Consider the following 19,860-nt stretch of genomic DNA (forward strand, 5'->3'; position numbering starts at 1 on the left):
GTTCATATATTGGATATATAGATATTTAAGGGCATTGTAAATGCCTATGTGCTGCTCTACACATGGGTACATTGCAGTTACATTCCAGCATACACATTTATCACCATCTCCCCTTTCCCATTAGGAAAGTTTTGTTGTCATGTGGGAATTGTCGCTGGCATGGAAGTCATTGTGTCCATCATAGCGAGAAATGAGGGCAATGGGGTTGTCCTCGAGGAATTTATAATTGTCATTGTGGGCTTACATATAAGGAATTCAGGGATTGCGGCTTTCATGGGCATATTGTGGCTGGGATTAGACACAGTGTGACTGTCATGGAGGAATTGTGTATTTTGTGGGCATTGTGGCTGCTAAGGTGGGCAATGAGGCATTGTAGTTGTCAACGGAGCAATTAGACCATCAAGGGCAATTCTGGTTGTCATGTTTATTTTGCAGTTGGCCTATTACTGTTGCCATGTAAGGCTTTGTAGTTGTCACGGGGGCATTTGAGTACACATAGGAGGCATGCAGGGTAATTTTAATGCTATGAAGGACATAGTGGCCTTCATGGGGGCATTGTGGCTGGCATTGGGAGTATTGTGGTTGTCCTCAGGAAATTCTAATTGGCATTGGTGCCATTGTTGCTGGTATATGATGCATTCCAGCATTGTGGTTGTCAGGGGACATTGTGGCTTTCATGGGGACACACCGTGACTGGGATTAGAGACAATGTGGCTGTCATGATGGCATTGTGACTTTTTTGGAGGCATTGTGGTTTTTATTTGTGCTTTGTGACTGGTAAAGTGGGCATTGTAGTTGTCATGAGGGCATTTTGGTTGTCATAGGGCAGTGTGGTTGTCATAGTTGTTTTGCAAATGGCTAATGGATCATTAACGTCAATGTGGCTGGCATAAGGGCATTGTGGGTGGGATGATGGACACTGTACATTGTATATTTCATGATGGCTCTTGTGGTTGGTTGGCGTTGTGGCTGGCTGGGTGGACATTGTGACTAATATTGGGGTAATTTGGCTTGGATAAGGGACATAGCAGATGCTATGACAGCATTTTGGCTGTCAGCTGTCATTATGGCTTGCATAGGGGACTAGTGTCTGTTATGTGGTGGTTGGCAAAAGGGGAAGTGAGGGCATTGTGGCTGGCATATGGGGCATTGTAGCTGTCAAAGGAGAAAATTAGGAAATTATGGCTGGCGTAGGAGTATTAAAGGTCTGTGGATGTCATTGTGGCATTTCGCTGGCATAAGGGGCTTTGAGAGAAAAAAATGGCTGGCATGGAGGACATTGTGGCTGTCATGGGGAATTTGTATTGGCAAAAGTAGAATTGAGAGCATATTGGCTGGCGTGGAGGACATTGTAACTGTAATGGAGCTACTGTGGCTGGTATAAGGCACATTGTGTCTGTCACTGGGGCATAGTTGCTCTTATGGGGGCATTGTGGCTGGCATTTGGACATTGTTATTTGAATTGGTACCAGTGTGGCTAGCATTGGGGAATTCCGACTTGTGTAAGGCATATAGTGGTTGTCATTATGGCATTGTGGCTTGTATTAGGGGCATTCTGGTTAGTATAGTTCTATTCTAAATTGCATAGGTCCATGATAGGCATTGTGACTTGCATGGAAGGCATTGTGGCTGTCATTTTTGCATTGTCATTGGCAAAAGGGGAATTGAGGGCATTGTGGCTGGAGGGTTTTGTGGCTGGTATAAGGGACAATGTGGGAGACATGGGGGAATAGTGGCTCTAAAGGAAGCATTGTGAATGTCACTTGGGCATTGCTGCTGCCATGGGAGGTATTGTGGCTGGGATGGTGGACATTGTGGGCATCGTGGTTATCATCGAGCATATTAGGCATTTGGGGATTGTGATTATCATGGTGACATTTTGAACTTTCATGGTGGCAAGGTGGCTTAGATTAGAATCCGTATGGCTGGCATGGAGAGCATTGAGGTGTTTATTTTGTTATTGTGGCTGGTAAAATTGACAGTGAGGGCATTGTATTTGTCATAGTCGCAGTGTTGCATTGTGTTGTAGGGGAATAGTGGCTGTAATGAGGACAAAGTAACTAGCATGGGGCACTATAGCTCCCATTGTGGCATTGTGGTTGGAATGGAGGACGTTGTTTTAGTCAAATGAGATTATTTTGGTTGTCTAAGGGGCATCAAAGCTATGTGGTTGTCATTGTGGTTGGCATAGGGGCTATTTGCAGCATTGTTGCTGGAATAAAGTACATTGTCGGTGACATGGGGGCATGGTAGCTAGGATAACGCATATTGAGAACATTGTGGCTGTCATGGGGGCATTATGACTGGAATATTAGACATGGAGGATGTTATTGTGGCTGGCATTATTGCTGACATGGGGGCTTTAAGGTTGTCTTGGTGGTTTTGTCATTGGCAAAGGGAGAAGTGAGGGCATTGTGGCTGACATGGATGGCATTGTGTCTCGCAAAAGGGGATGTGAGGACATTTTGGCTGTCATGGAGGCAATATGGTTGACATACGGGCACTGAATTTGTGGTTGTCATTGGAGTAGCGAGGCGGGCATAAGGGACATTGTGGGTGTCATGAGGGCTTTTTGGCGGAGATAAGGGATATTGCATATATCATGGGATCATCATGGCTGTCATGGGGGTTTAATGACTTTCATGTTATGGATTAGTGGCATTTTGGTATATTGGTGATTTAATGGGGGCATTCTGGATGTCAAGTGGCATTATGGTTGTTATGGTTGCATTGAGGTTGGGATTTTGCTTCTGCCATGTGAGGCATTGTTGTTATCATGGGAGTATTTGGTACACATAGAAGGCATTCAGGGTATTGTTACTGCTATGGAGGACATTATGGCCTTTATGGGGGCATTGTTGCTGGCATGGGGAGCATTGAGGTTTTCTCGAGGAATTGTGATTGATTGGCATTGTTTCTGGCATATGATGCTTTCGGGGATTGTGGTTGTCAAGGGGCAATTGTGGCCTTCATGGGGACATCGTGACTGGAATTAGAGACAGTGTGGCTGTCATGAGGGCATTGTGACTTTTTTGGAGACCTTGCGGTATTGCAATGGGCATTGTGATTGGGAAAGTGGGCATTGTAGTTGTCATGAGAACATTTTGGTTGTCATATGGCATTGTGGTTTTCATAAGAAGCATTAAGGGCATTGTATTTGTCATGGTTGTATTCTGAATGGCTAAGGGGGCATTGAGGGTAATGTGGCTGGAATAGTGGGGCTTTTGACTGCTATGGAGATATTGTGGCAGGGATAAGGCACATTGTGGATGTTATGGGGGCATAGTGGCTCTTATAAGGGCATTGTTGTTTGAATGAGAACCATTGTGCCTGGCATTGGGATATTTGGATGACCTATAGCGGTTGTTATGCGGGCATTGTGGTTTGCATTGGCGGCATTGTTTCTGGAATAAAGTACATTGTGACTGGCATGGGGGAATAGTGACTGAAAAAATGGATATAGCTGTTGTCATGTCGGCATTGTGGGTGATATGGAGACTTTCTTTTTGGAAAGAAGGCATTGAGTGCATTGTGGCTGACATGAAGGGCATTGTACCTGGCATAATCCCATTGTGGTTGACGAAAAAAGAAAACTAGAGCACTGTGGCTGGCCTGGATGTTATTGTGGCTGTAATAAAGACAGTGGCTGAAATAAGGGACATTGTGGGTGTCATAAGGGCATTTTAGCGGAGATCAGGATATTGGTAATGTTATGTCAACATTGTCATGGGGCATTGTAGTTGTCATACGGGCATTGAGGCCATTGTGATTGTCATGGTTTTATTGTGGTTGGCTTAGGGCATTGAGGGTGTTGTGGCTGTCATAATAGGTTCTGAGGGCATTGTGGATGTGAAAAGAGAACCTTCCGGTGTCATGGTGGAATTGTGACTGGCATGTGCCATCATGGCTGGCATGGCGGCTTTGTGATGGGCAAAGGGGAAGTGAGTACAGTGTGATTGGCATGGAGAACTTTGTGTTAGGCCAGTGAGAGCTTTTTGGCTGTCATAGGGGCATTGAATGTATGTGGTTGTCAATGAGTAAACGTGGTTGACACGGCGAAGTGAGATCACTGTGGCTGGCATGGGTGGCATTCTGTCTCGCAAAAATGGTGTCATGGGGCATTGTAGTTGTCATTGGGGTATTGAGGCCATTGTGGTGGTCACGGTTCTATGCTGGTTGGCTTAGGGCATTGAGGTCATTATGGCTGGTGGTCACGGTTCTATGCTGGTTGGCTTAGGGCATTGAGATCATTATGGCTGGCATAATGGATTTTGAGGGCACTGTGGGTGGGAATAGAGACGCTGCGGACATTGTAGCTGTCATGGGGATATTTTGGCTTGGATATGGGTTATTGTGGATTTTTTTGTTGGCATTATGATTGTCATGGGGTTTTTGTGGCTGTCATGGGGCTTTTTGGTTGGTTGGCAATGTGGCTGGCATGGAGAACTCTGGTTAATGGGCATTTTGACTGGGATAAGTGACATAGCAGGTGTCACTATGGCTGGCATGGAAATTTATGTCTATCATGTGGTTGTTGGCAAAGATGAAAGTAAGGGCATAAGAGGCATTGTGGCTGTCTTGGGGTCTTTTTAGTTGTTATGCCAGCATTGTGGCTCGCAAAGGAGGCATTCAGGACATTGTGACTGGTATGAAGGTCATAGTGACTGACATGGGGGCATTGTGGCTGACATAGAAAGCAATGAGGGCAATGTGGTTCTGATCGAGGAATTTAAATGGGCATTAAAGGCATTGTGTCTGTCATATAAGGCATTTGGGGATTGTGTTTGCAATGGGAACAATGTGGTTTTCATAGTGGCAATGATGCTGGGATAAAACAGAGTTTGGCTGACATGGGTGCATTGTAGTTTGTATATGAGCATTGAGGGCACTGTGGCTTGCATTAAGGACGTTGTGGCGGTCATTGTGGCTGGGATAACGGTTGTAGGCAGCATTGCTGCTGGGATAAAGTACATTGTGGCTAACATGGGGACATTGTAGCCGGCATAGTGGCCATTGACATAATTGTGGCTGTCATGGTGGTATTCTCGCTGGGATAATTACCATAGCAGGTGTGATGGAAAGATTGTGGCTGGCATGGCAGCTTTGTGGCTGGCATTGTAACTTTGTGGCTGGCATGGAGCCATTGTTCTTGGCAAAGGAAGAAGTGAGGGCATTGTGGCTTGCATGAAGGGTTTTGCGGCCTGCAAATGGGTAATTCAGTGCTTTTTAGCCATCTTGGGGCATTTTGATTGCAATATGGGAATGAAAGGTTTGTGATTGTCATTGGGGCATTGGGGCTGGCGAAAGAGGCATTGTAATTGACATGGGGCATTGTGGGAGCATAATGTACAGTATATGTCGGGTATCCTTTAATTATTGAAGCATTGTGGGTGGCACATGGGCTTTCTTGCTGGCATATGGGCATTGTTTCAGGCAACAATTCTATTGTGGCTGTCATGGTTGCATGTGGTTATAGTGGCCTATAATGCATGGGGGCATTGTGGCTAGCATGAAGAGCAATGAGGGCATTGTGGTGGTTATTGAGGAATTGAAGGCATTGTGTCTGACATATGAAGAATTTAGGGATTATGGTTGTTATGGGAACAGTGTGGTTTTCGTGGTGGAATTGTTGCTGGGATAAGACAGTTTGTCTGTCATTGTGACATTGGTGGGGTCATGGGGCATTGGGGCTGGGATTATGGATGTTGTGGGTGTCGTGAGGGCATTGTGGCTAGTAAAAGGTCCATTGTCGACATTGTGGCTGTCATGGTGGAATTTTGTTGGAGATGAAGGACATTATGTGTGTGTCTTAGGATCATTGTGGATGTCGTGGGGGTATGGTAACTTAAAAGGAGACAATGTGGCTGGCATAAGGCATAGGGGCTCTTATGAGAACCTTGTGGCTGGCATGGGGGCATTGGAGATGGTATAAGGTACATGGTGGGTGTTATGTGGGCATTGTGGCTGGCCTGAAGAGCATTGTGTCTTTTTGGGGTATTGTGGCTGGCATTGGAGCCACTTAGATATTGTGGATGTCATGGAGACATAGTGGCTGTTATAAGGGGCAATGTAGCTGTCATAGGGGTATTTTGACTGTCATTGGAGCATTGTGTCTGTCATAACTTGTTAATTTAGGAGAGCAAAGAAGAAAAATAGATTTTACTCAAAGGCTTTTTGTTCCAGGAGGCACAAAGTGAGTGAGAAACAGTTACTTAAACATTTGAGTAAAAGTATGTTTTTAGTGTTTTGTGGGGCTGTTAAATGTTGATAAAATTCCTATAGAAAGAATTATCATTAAGTAAAGTAGGTGTGATAGAAATAATTCATGCAGTTAAAATGCCAATGTCTAATGACAATGTCATTGCCAAGCCCAGTATATTTTGTGTGTCATTTATGTTACACGATCTTTCTGGTTGTTAGCTGTGTTCATGAAAGTCTATCCTGAAATATGGTTCATTTTTGTAGGGTTTGTGTGGGCAGGGTTTCAATTTTTTGCTGAGTAGCGCAGTATAGTTGATGTGTCTCCTTTTCTTTGCCTCTCTAGTCATTTGGCCAGAAGTTACAAGTCCGTGTCCAGCTATTTTCACTGCTAGTGATATCACTGTGTCATAACATGGCACATGTGAGGTCTTTATTGAATGTGTGATATTTTCCCTAATGGATGATATTATCTATACTGTGTACTCTCTAGGTCACGTATAGGCGCATGTTATAAATGAGTTGTAAATGGTCCACTGAATAGATTGTAGAATGGTTTTCTTTTTTATACAGATGTGGAGGAGAGTGCTATTTCTTCTAGACATCTGATCTTTGATGTGATTGGTGACTAATTTTGGGGTTGTGATCAGAGTCAATTATATCCTACTTGTGGCTTCTAGTCAAGATGGGGTGGTCTGTGCATACTCTTGGATAGGAAGACTTGAGGTTGGATCTCTAGTTTGGCTCCTCAGAATGTATAACAGAAAGGGTTTAATTGGCTCTTAAAATATTTGGGGGTTTCATTAGAAACTAGGCACACTAAAATCTATTTACTGTTTCCAATACATCTATAGCATATACCAGGAACGTATTATCACACCTCTTTCTTGATTTTTTTTTCTAGGTGTCTATTTGAAAGTGAAGAGAAGCAAGATATGGAATCCTCCAGACAGCGGCAATAGAGGAATCAAATGACTGGTAATTAATATTATTATTAATTACTGATAATTATCAGGCTAGTTTCTAGCTCTGGACTTTCAGAGGTGTGGTGATACTTTCCTGGTATATAAGGATATATGTTTAGTAGTATATACATTGGCTATAGATATTTAAGGGAATTGTAAATGCCTTTGTGTTCCACACATGGGTGCACTGCATTTACATTCCAACATACACATTCATCACCATCTCCACTTCCCCAATGGGAATCTTTTGGCTGGTATGGAGGGTATTGTGGCTGGCATAGGGAGAATTGAGAGCATAGGGTCTGTCCTCGCGCAATTGTAATTCGCATCGAAGGCATTGTTGCTGTCATATGATGCATTCCGTGATTGTTTTTGTCAGAGGACATTGTGGCTTTTATGGTAACATCGTGACTGGGAATTAGAGATAGTGTGGCTGTCATGAGGACATTGTGACTTTTTTGGAGGCATTGTGATATTTGTGTTGGCATTGTGACTGGTAAAGTGAACAATGAGGGCATTGTGACTTAGTTGGAGATGTAGTATTAAAATGGGCATTGTGTTTGGGAAAGTGGTAGCATTTTGTTTGTCTTGGGGCATTATGGTTCTCTTAAGAGGCAATAAGTGAATTGTGGTTGTCATGGTTGTTTTCTGAATTGCTAAGGGGGCATGGAGGATAATGTGTCTGGCATTGAGGGACTTGTGGCTGTAATAGAACTGTTGTAGCTGTGATAAGGGACATTGTGGACGTCATGGGGGCATATTGGCTCTTATGAGTGCATTGTAGCTTGAATGGGAGCCATTGTGGCTGGTATTTGGCTATTTTGATAAGACATATAGCGGGTGTTCTGTGGGCATTGTGTCTTGCATTAGGGGCATTGTGCGTAAGAATGGGGGCAATCTAGCTGGAATTAGGGCCATTAATGGCATTGTGACAGGCATGGAGGGCATTGTGTCATTTCTGTATTTTCGTTGGCAAAAGGGGAATTGAGAACATTGTGGCTGTAATGGAGATATTGTGGCTGGGCTCAGGGACAGTGTGGCAGTCATACCGGCATAATGTCTCCTATAGGAGCACTGTGGCTGGCACGTGGGCATTGCTGCCCATGTGCCAGCCACAGTGCTCCTATAGGAGGAATTTTGGTTGACATAGGGACTTTGTAGTTGTCATGGGAGCATTGAAGTATGCAAAAAAGGCATTCAGGCCATTGTGGCTGATATGGAGTGCAATGTGGCATTTGTGGTGGCATTGATGCTGGCATAGATAGAATTTCTGGTTGTTCGATAAATTTGTAATTGGCACTGAGGACATTGTGGCTCGCATATGAGTAATTTGAGGATAGTGGCTGTCATGGGGGCATTGTGGATTTTAGGTAAGCATTGTGTCTGGTAAAGTGGACAATGAGGACATAGTGGTTGTCATGGTTCATTTTAGTTGTCCTGGTTCTATTGATGTTGGCTTAGGGAGCATTGAGGGCAATATGGCTGGCATTGAGAGCATTAGGTTATCATGGAGCATAGTGGCTGGGATAAGGGACATTGTGGACATTGCAGATGTCATGGCTGCATTTTGACTTGGAAAAGGGACATTGTTGATTTCATGGGGGCAATTTAGCTGGCATTTAGAGCACTGTGGCTGGCATTGAGGACAATTTAGCGATCATGGGGCATTGGGACTGGCATAAGAGGCATTAGCAGCACTGTGGCTGCGCTAAAGTACATTGTGGCTCGCATAGTGGCATTGTGGCTCCTGGCATAATGACTGTCATGGGGCATTGTAGTTGTCATAGGGTTATTGAAGCCATTGTGGCTGTCATGGTTGTATTGCAGTTGGCTTAGGCGGCATTGAGAGCAATGTGGTTTGGATAAGGGTCATTGTGAACGGAAGGGACACTGGACTTTGTAGCTGTCATAGATACATTTTAGCTGCCATATGGGATATTGGTTAGAAGCATTATGGCTGTCACGTGGTATTGTGGCTGTAATGGGGGCTTTGTGGTTGGTTGGCATTGTGGCTGGCATGGAGGAAGTTGTGGCTAACATTGAGGATATTATGACTGGGATATGGGACATAGCGAGTGTCATGAGGATATTGTGGCTTGCAGGTGTCATTATGGCTGGCACGGGAATTTGTGTCTGTCATGTCTTGGTTAGCAAAGGGGAAAGTGAGTTCATTGTGGCTTTAATAAAGGCATAGTGGCTTGCAAAGGAGCATTGACATTTGCTGGTTTCCATTTTGGCCTTCGGGCTGGCATAAGGTGCATTGACTGCATTGTTGCATGTATAAAGTACATTGTGGTCGCATGATTGTTGATTTTCTGGCGGCTTTGTGGCTGTCATGGAGGGAATTTGTCTGTCTTAGTGGCATTGTTTCCCTTATAAATGACATTGTGGCTTTCATTAGAGGATAGTGACTCTTACAGGAGCATTATTGCCAGCATTGGGCAGTGTGAATGCCTTGGTGGCATTGAGGGCAATGTCATTCGTACATTGTCGCTTACATGGGAGCTTTGTGCCTGTCATGTGGTTTTTTGTAGTATGCATATAGATACTGAGGCTATTGTGTGTTGAATAAAGGACATTTGGGTGGTCATTGTAGCTTGGATAAGGGGTATCACCGGCATTGCTGCTGGGATAAAGTACACTGTAGCTGGCATGGGGACTTTGTGGCTGGCATAGTGGCCACTGACAGCATGGTGGCTACCCTTACGGCATTTTGGTGGAGATAACGTAGATTGCGTGTGTCATGGGATTAATGTGGGTGTCATGGGGGTTTAGTGACTTAGGAGACCATGTAAATGACATGGGGCATAATGTGGCTATTATAAGAACCTTGTGGCCGGCATGGCGCATTGTAGATGGAATAAGGTACATTGTGGGTGTTGTGAGTGCATTGTGGCTGACCTGAAAAGCATTGTGGCTTTTTTTAAGGTCTTGTGGCTGGCACGACGGGCACTACGGTTGTCATGTGGGAATTTTAGTTGGCTTAGCAGGTATTGCAGGCATTGTCATTTGCATAGGGGACATTGATGACTTTGTGGTTGTCATGTGGGGGAAATTTGGCTGGCACTGAGGACTTTGTGGCTGTCATTGGAGCCATTTAGATGTGGTGGGACAATGTAGCTGTCATAGGTGCATTTTGGCTGTCATTGGAAAACTGTGACTGTCATGACTTTTTGATTTAGAGTTTGTGTTGACAATGTTTATTTTTTTACTATGAATGCCACAGTATAGTTAATGAGTCTAATTTTCTTTGCCTCTCTAGTGATTTGGCTACAAGTTTCAAGTCAGCGTCTAGCTATTTCCGCTACTAGTGTATTTACATTCCAGCATACACATTCATCACCATCTCCCCTTTCCCATTAGGAAAGTTTTTCTGTCATGTGCCCATTGTGACTGGCATGGAGGGCATTGTGGCCGGCATAGGGAAAAATTAGGACATTGGAGATATCCTCGAGGAATTTATAATTGCCATTGAGGGCATTTTTGCTGGCATATGAGGCATTGTGTGGCTGTCATGGAGGCATTATGACTGTCATGGAGGAATTGTGGGCATTGTGGCTGTCATATGTGCATTTTGGCTTTCATTGAAAAATTGTGGCTGTCATGACTTGTTAATTTAGGGTTTGTGTGTACAATGTTTTATTTTTTTTGCTATGAGTGCACAGTATAGTTGATGTGTCTTCTTTTCTTTGCCTCTCTAGTCATTTGGCCACAAGTTGCAAGTCCGTGTCCAGCTATTTTTACTACTAGTGATATAACTTTGTGTCTTAGCTTGGAGCATGTGAGGTCTTTATTGAATGTGTGATATTTTTCCTGATGATTGATATTAGCTCTACTGTGTCCTCTCTAGGACACATTTAGGCCCATGTCATACATGAGTTGTAAATGGTCCACTGAATAGATTGTAGAATGGTTTTCTGTTTTATACAGATGTGGAGGAGAGTGCTATTTCTTCTTGGCATCTGATCTTTGGTGTGATTGGTGAATAATTTAGGAGTTGTGATTAGAGACTATTATATCCTACTTATGGTTTCTAGTCAGGATGGCATGATCGGTGCATAATTTTGGATAGGAAGGCTTGAGGTGTGATTTCTAGTTTGGCTCCTCAGAATGGCTTTCCCAGAAATTGTTTAATTGCCCCTTTAAAATATTTTAGGGTTTTATTAGAAACTAGACACACTAAGGTCTCTTTACTGTTTCCAATACATCTATTGCATACACCAGGAACGTATTATCACACATCTTTTTTTATTTTCTTTGGTTCTAGGTGTTCATTTGAAAGTGATGAGAACTAAGATATGGAATCCTCCAGTCAGCGGCAATAGAGGAATTTGTGGACTGGTAATTAATATTATTATTAATTACTGATAATTATCAGTCTAGTTTATAGCTCTGGAATTTCAGAGGTGTGGTAATACCTTCCTGGTATATAAGGATATATGTCCAGTAGTACATATATTGACTATAGATATTTAAGGGCATTGTAAATGCCTTTGTGTTCCACTCATGGGTGCACTGCATTTACATTCCAACATACACATTCATCAATATCTGCCCTTTCCCATTATTAAAGTTTTGTTGTCATGTACGCCATGTGGCTGGCATAACGGGCTTAGTGGCAAACAGAGAGAAATGAGGGCATTGGGGTTATTCTCGAGGAATGTATAAATGGCATTGAGAGCACTTTGTCTGGCATATGAGGCATTCAAGAATTGTGACTTTCATGGGGGCATTGTTGCTTTCATGGGGACATTGCGGCAGGGATTAGACACTGTGGTTGTCATGGGGGCATTATAACTGTCATGTAGGAGTTGTGGAATTAGTGGGCATTGTGACTGCTACAGAGGCATTGTAGTTGTCAAGAGGGCAATTAGGCCATCAAGGGGAATTGTGGTTATCATGGTTGTATTGCAGTTGGCCTTTTGCTGCTGCCATGTGTGTGATTGTAGTTCTCATGGAGGTTATGGTGTAGACATAGGAGGCATTCAGGGTGATTTTACAGCTATGAACGACATTGTGTCTTTCATGTGGGCATTGTAGCTATTATAGGGAGCATTAAGGGCATTATGGTTGTCCTCGGGGAATTGTAATTGGCATTGAAGGCATTGTTCTTGGCATATAACACATTCCAAGATTGTGGTTGTCAGGGGACATTGTGGCTTTCATGGGAAAATCGGGACTGGGTTTAGGGACCGCTCGGCTGTCTTGAGGGCATTGTGACTTTTTGGAAGCATTGTGTTTTTTTGCTGGCATTGTGACTGGTAAAGTTCTCAATTAAGGCATTGTAGTTGTCATGAGTGCATTTTAGCTGTCATCGGGCATTGTGGTTGTCATGGTTGTATTGCTAATGGCTAAGTGGGCAATGTGGCTGGCATATGGGGCATTGAGATAAGTATGATTGGTTTCGAGGGCATTGTGACTAGCATATTAGGCATTTATTGATCATGGTTGTCATGGGGACATTTTGGCTTTCATGGCATTCATGTTGGCAATGTGGCTGAGATTAGAAACAGTGTGGCTGTTATGAGGGCAGTGTGACTGTCATGGATGCATTGTGGCTGGTATGGAGAGCATTGATGTGTTTATTTGGCCATTGTTGCTGGTAAAATCGACAGTGAGGGGATTGTAATTGTCATAGTCGAATACTAGCTGTTGTAGGGGAATAGTGGCTGTCATGTGGCCATATTACCTCTCATGGGGCACTGTGGCTGCCTTGTGGGCATTGATGGCACTGTGAGTGTCATGGGGCATTGTTGTTTTATATATAAAACATTAAGGGCATTGTGGCTGGCATAAGTCATAAAGGGCATTGCGGTTGTCGTAAGCCTTATTTGCTGGGATAAAGGACGTTATTGTTGTCATGGTGGCATTTTGACTGGGTTAGAGGCATTGTGGACATTGTAGCTGTCCATGGCGCATTTTGACTGGGAAAAGTAACATTGTTGATTTCTTAGAGGCATTGTAGCTAAAATGTGACATCATGCTGGCATTGGGGCTTTGTGATTGGCAAACGGGAATTGAGTACATTGTGACTGGCATAGAGGGCTTTGTGTCATGCAAGTGAGAGCATTTTAGCTGTCATAGGGTCATGTGAATGTATGTGGTTATCATTTACTCATTGTGGTTTGCAAAGGCAGAAGTGAGGGCATTGTGTGGTTGTATGGAGGCAATATGGTTGGCATATGGGCATTTAAGGTTTGTGGTTGAAATTGGGGCATTGAGGCTGGCATAATTGCCATTTATGGCATTTCTGCATAGATAAAGTACATTGTTGACATTGTCCCTATGACATCCGCAAAGCTCCATGTAACCAACATTGTAGCAGGCATTTGGGTCATTCAGGGCATTGTGGCTGTCATGGAGGACATTTTTGTGGTCAAGGGCACACGGGCATTGTGACTGTCATAATAGACATTAAGCAAATTGTGTTGTTCATTGAGGCATTGTGGTTGGCATAAGGGGCATTGGCGGCATTATTCTTAGGATAATGTACATTTTGGCTGGCTTGGGGTAATTGTGAAAAGGGATATAGCTGTTGTCATGACGGCATTGTGCCGGGCATGGGGGCACTGATGGTGGTGTGGAGGCTTTCTTTTTGGAACTGAGTCATTGAGTGCATTGTGGCTGACATGAAGGGCATTGTAACTGGCATAATCCCATTGTGGTTGGCAAAAAATAATGGAGAATTCTGGTTTGCATTGAGTTCATTGTGGCTGTAATAAAGACTTAGTGGGTGAGATAAGAGACATTGTCGGTGTCATGAGGGCATTTTGGCGGAGATAAGGGATTTTGCGAATGTTATTTGAGCATTGTCATGGGGCATTGTAGTTGTCATAGGGGCATTGAGGCCGTTGTGGTTGTCATGGTTGTATTGTGATCGGTTTAGGGCATTGAGGGCAATATGGCTGGCATAATGGGTTTTAAGGGCATTGTGGGTGGAAATCGAGATACTGTAGATATTGTAGCTGTCAAAAGGATATTTTGTCTTGGATATGGGTTATTGTTGTTTTATTGGTGTCATTGTGACTTTCATGGGGCTTTGTGGTTGGTTGGCAATGTGGCTGGCATGGTGAGCACTGTGGTTAACTTTGGGGCATTTAGGCTGGGATAAGGGACATAGCAGGTGTCCTGAGGCCAAAAGGGGACGTGAGGATATTTTAGCAGTCATGGAGGCAGTATGTTTGGTATACAGCTATTAAAGGTTTGGAGTTGTCATTGGGGCATTCTGTCTGTTATGGGGGCATTGTGACTGGAATGTGGCATTATGGCTGACATGAGGGATTTGTGGCTGTCTTGGAGATATTGTGGTTGGCAATTAGAAAATTAAGGGCATTCTGGCTGACATGGAGGTCATTGTAACTGGCAAAGGAGGAAGTGAGGGCACTTTTGTTATAATGGGGATTTGTTGCCGGTGTAGGGGCATTAAAGGCTTGTGGTGGTCATAGAGGCTTTGCGGCGAGCCTAAGATTCATTGACAGCGTTGTTGCACGGATAAAGTACATTGTGGCTGGCATGGGGGAATTGTGACTGGGAAAAGGGATATATCGGTTGTCATGTCGGCATTGTAGCTTTCATGGGAGCATTGTGGGTGGTATGGAGGCTTTTTTGTTTGGAAAGGGGGAATTGAGGGAATTCAAGCTGACATGAAGGGCATTGTAACTGGCATAATCCCATTGTGGTTGGCAAAAAGGAATTCAATGCACTACGACTGGCTTGAAGCTCATTGTGGCTGTAATAAAGACGTAGTGGCTGAGATAAGCAACATTGTGGGCATTAGGGCAGGCATGTAGAGCATTGAGGTATTTATATTGGTATTGTGGCTGCTAAATTGGCTAATGAGGCATTATAGCTATCATGGGTTAATTAGGCCGTCAAGTGGCATTGTGGTTGTCATAGTTGTTTTGCCGTTGGCCTATTGATGTTGCCATGTAAGGCTTTGTAGTTGTCATGGGGCACTTGGGTAGACATAGGAGGCATTCAGGGTAATGTTACTGCTATGGAGAACATTGTGGCCTTCATAGGGGCATTGTGGTTTTTCTCATGAAATTCTAATTGGCATTGCTGTCCATGTTGCTGTTATATAATGCATTCCAGTTTTATGGTTGTTAGTGACTTTCATGGGGGCACTCTGATTGGGATTAGAGACAGTGTGGCTGTCGTCATGGCATTGTGACTTGTTTGGAGGCATTGTGCTTTTTATTTGGGCTTTGTGACTGGTAAAGTTGGGCATTGCAGTTGTCATAAGGGCATTTTGGTTGTCATGGGGCTGTGTGGTTTTCATAAGAGGCATTGAGGGTAATGTGGTTGTCATGGTTGTTTTCTTAATGGGGCATTGAGAGAATTGTGGCTGGCATAAGGGGCATTGTGGGTGGGATGATGGACACTGCATTGCATCTTTCAAGGAGGCTTTGTTGCTGTGATATGAGATATTGTTGATTATTACATGGGTACATTGTGACTGTCACGGCGCATTATGACTATGATGGGGTTTTTGTGGTTGGTTGGCATTGTGGTTAATATTGGGAGCAATTGTGGCTGGCATTGGAGCATTTCGACTGGAATAAGGCATATAGCGAGTGTCGTGGCATTATGCCTTGCATTAGGGACATTCTGGTTATGATAGGTCTATTCTAAATTGCATAGCCCATGATTGGCATTGTGACTTGTATGGAGGACCTTGTGGCTGTCATTTCCACAATGCCTTTGGCAAAAGGGGATTTCGGGGCATTGTGGCTGGCTTGGAGGGTTTTGTGTCTGGTATAAGGGACAATGTGGGGGTCATGGGGGCATAGTGGTTCTAAAGGGAGCATTGTGACTGGCACAAGGGCATTGCTGCTGCCATAAGAGGCATTGTTACTGGGATGTTGGACACGGTGGGCATTGTGGTCATCATCGTGAAATTCGTATTGAGGGCATTTTGACTAGCATATTAGTCATTTGGGGATTGTGATGGTCATGTTGACATTTTGGCTTTCATGGTGGCAATGTGGCTGAGATTAGAAACAGTGTGGCTATCATGGGGCACAGTGTGACAGTCATGTAGCCATTGTGGCTGGCATAGAGTGCATTGAAGTGTTTATTTGAGCATTGCGGCTGGTAAAATTTAACAGTGAGGGCATTGTAGTGGTCATGGTCGCATTGTGGCTGTTGTAGAGGAATAGTGACCGCCATGAGAACAAAGTACCTAGCTTCAGGTTAAAATGGGGGTATTGTGACTGGCTTAAGAGTCATTGAGGGCATTGTCGTCGTCATGGGGCATTTTGTCTAGGATAAGGGACATTGTGGATATTGTCGCTGTCATGGGAGCATTTTAGCTGGGATAAGGGACATTGTTGATTTCATTTGTGGCTGTTTTGGGATTTTTATGACTGTCATGGGAGCTTTGTGATAAGTTGGTATGTAAGACATTTAGTGCGTTGTGGCTGGCATGGCGGGCATTGTGGTTGTCATGGAGTCATTCAGGCTGGCATAAGAGGCATTAGTTGCAACGTTGCAGGGATAAAGTACATTGTGGCTTTCATAGTTGCATTGTGGCTGGCATAACGGCTGTTGACGGCATTGTGGCTGTCATGGGGGCATTGGTTGCACTGTTGCAGGGGTAAAGTACATTGTGGCATTCACAGTGGCATTGTAGCTGGCCTAAGGGCCAATGATGTCATTGTGGATGTCATGGCGGCATTTTGACTGGAATATGGGACATAGCAGGTCTCGTTGGCATTTTGGGTGACATGCCATCATGACTGGCATATGGGCTGTGTGACTATCATGTGGACATTGTGTTTGGCAAAGGGGAAAGTGACTACGTATTGGCTGGCATGGAGAACTTTGTTTTAAGTAAATTAGAGATTTTGGCTGTCTTAGGGGCATTGAAGGTATGTGGTTGTCATTAAGTCATTGTGGTTGGCATAAGGGGTATTGGCATCAATGGTGCTGGAATAAAGATTATTGTGGTGGCATGGGGCATTGTGACTAGGATAAGGCCTATTGAAGGCATTGTGGCTGTCATGGGGCATTGTCACTAGAATAATAGACATAGAGGGTGTTATTGTGGCTGCCATTATTGCTGACATGGGAGCTTTGTGGTTGTCTTGTTGGCTTTGTGGTTGGGTTGGCAAAGGGGAAAGTGAGGGCATTGTGGCTGACATGGATGGCATGGTGTTTTGCAAAAGGGGATGTGAGGACATTTTGGCTGTCATGGAGGCAATATGATAGGCGTACGGGCATTGAATGTTTGTGATTGCCATTGGGTCAGTGCGTCGGACTTAAGGGACATTGTGGGTGTCATGAGGGAATTTTTGCGGAGATATCGCAGATATGATGGGATTATTGTGGTTGTCATGTGGGTTTATTGGCTTTCATAAAGATATTGTGGCTGACATGATGACTTTTTAAGCTGTCATCGGACAATGTATTTGTCATAGGGGCTTTGAGGGCATTGTGGTTGTCATGGTTGTATTGCGGTTGGCTTAGGGACATTGAAGGCAAATTGTCTGGCATTAGGAGCATTAAGGATGTGATTACACATTGTAGCTGTCATAGGGGCATTTTGGTTGGGTTTTGGGATATTGGTGATTTAATAGGGGCATTCTGGCTGTCAAGGGGCATTGTGGTTGTCATAGTTGTATTGAGGTTGGCCTTTTGCTTCTGCCATGTGAAGCATTGTAATTGTTATGGGAGCATTGGGGTACACATAGGAGGCATTCAGGTTATTTTTACAGCTATTTTTCTAGCTAGAATAACGCATATTGAGGGCATTGTTGCTGTCATGGGGAATTATGACTGGAATAATAGACATGGAGGATGTTATTGTGGCTGCCATTATTGCTGACATGGGGGCTTTGTGGTTGTCTTGGTGGTTTTGTCAATGGCAAAGGGAGAAGTGAAGGCATTGTGGCTGACATGGATGGCATTGTGTCTCAGAAAAGGGGATTTGAGGACATTTTGGCTGTCATGGAGGCAATATGGTTGGCATACGGGCATTGAATGTTTGTGGTTGTCATTGGAGTAACGAGGCGGGCATAAGGGACATTGTGGGTGTTATGAGGGCTTTTTGGCGAAGATAAGGGATATTGCATATATCATGGGATCATCATGGCTGTTATGGGGGTTTAATGGCTTTCATAAAGATTTTGTAGCTGGAATGATGACTTTTTTAGCTGACATAGGACATTGTAGTTGTCATAGGGGCTTTGAGGGCGTTGTCATAAGTGTATTGTATTTGGCTTAGGGGACATTGAAGGCAAAGTGGTTCACATAAGTGGCGTTATGGATTAGGAGCATTTTGGAATATTGGTGATTTCATGGGGGCATTCTGGATGTCAAATGGCATTATGATTGTCATTGTTGCATTGAGGTTGGCCTTTTGCTTCTGCCATGGGAGGCATTGTTATCATGGGAGCACTTTGGTACGCATAGGAGGCATTCAGGGTATTGTTACTGCTATGGAGGACATTGTGGCCTTTACGGGGGCATTGTGGCTGGCATAGGGAGCATTGAAGGCATTGTGGTTATTCTCGAGGAATTGTAATTGATTGGCATATGATTCTTTCGGGGACTGTGGTTGTCAATGGGAAATTGTGGCCTTCATGGGGACATCGTGACTGGAATTAGAGACAGTGTGGCTGTCATGAGGGCATTGTGACTTTTTTGGAGACATTGCGGTATTGAAATGGGCATTGTGATTGGGAAAGTAGGCATTGTAGTTGTCATGAGAACATTTTAGTTGTCATTTGGCATTGTGGCATTCATAAGAAGCATTAAGGGCATTGTAGTTGTCATGGTTGTATTCTGAATGGCTAAGGGGGCATTGAGGGTAATGTGGCTGGAATAGTGGGGCTTTTGACTGTTATGGAAATATTGTGGCTGGAATGAGGCACATTGTGGATGTCATGGGGGCATAGTGGCTCTTATAAGGGCATTGTTGTTTGAATGGGAACCATTGTACCTGGCATTGGGATATTTGGATGACCTATAGTGGTTGTTATGTGGGCATTGTGGTTTGCATTGGCAGCATTGTTTCTGGAATAAAGTACATTGTGACTCACATGGGGGAATAGTGACTGACAAAAGGGATATAGCGGTTGTCATGTCGGCATTGTGGGTGATATGGAGACTTTCTTTTTGGAAAGGAGGCATTGAGTGCATTGTGGCTGTCATGAAGGGCATTGGACCTGGCATAATCCCATTGTGGTTGACTAAAAAAGAAATATAGAGCACTGTGGCTGGCCTGGACGTTATTGTGGCTGTAATAAAGACAGTGGCTGAAATAAGGGACATTGTGGGTGTCATAAGGGCATTTAGGCGGAGATCAGGATATTTTTAATCCTATGACAACTACAATGCCCCATGGCAATGTTGACATAACATTAAAAATATCATGATCTCCACCTAAATGCCCTTATGACACCCACAATGTCCCTTATTTCATCCACTGTCTATTACAGCCACAATAATGTCCAGGCCAGCCACAGTGCTCTATATTTCTCTTTTAGTCAACCACAATGGGATATGCCGTTCATGACAGCCACAATGCACTCAATGCCTCCTTGAGGCCATTGTGTGATTGTCATGGTTGTATTGTGGTTGGCTTAGGGCCTTGAGGGCATTGTGGCTGGCATAATAGGTTCTGAGGGCATTGTGGGTGGGAATAGAGAACCTGCCAGTGTCATGGTAGAATTGTGACAGGCATGTGCTATCA

The 19,860-nt window shown here is 44.0% G+C and overlaps 1 long non-coding RNA gene across 8 annotated transcripts in view; it reads left to right on the forward strand.

The window, feature by feature from the left end:
* LOC142749471 (uncharacterized) overlaps positions 1 to 19,860 on the forward strand; it is a 166,114-nt gene that overhangs the window by 109,987 nt on the left and 36,267 nt on the right. For 6 of the 8 annotated variants that reach the window (XR_012882415.1, XR_012882417.1, XR_012882418.1 and 3 more), the window contains 2 exons: positions 7,103 to 7,176; positions 11,431 to 11,504. The exons of 1 other annotated variant lie outside the window; for it this stretch is intronic. This is a non-coding gene — a long non-coding RNA (uncharacterized LOC142749471). The remainder of the gene's footprint in view (positions 1 to 7,102; positions 7,177 to 11,430; positions 11,505 to 19,860) is intronic. One more of the 8 variants, XR_012882416.1, reaches the window with a different exon arrangement.

The sequence above is a fragment of the Rhinoderma darwinii genome, chromosome 3 (assembly GCF_050947455.1).
Source record: "Rhinoderma darwinii isolate aRhiDar2 chromosome 3, aRhiDar2.hap1, whole genome shotgun sequence".
Lineage (NCBI taxonomy): Eukaryota > Metazoa > Chordata > Amphibia > Anura > Rhinodermatidae > Rhinoderma > Rhinoderma darwinii.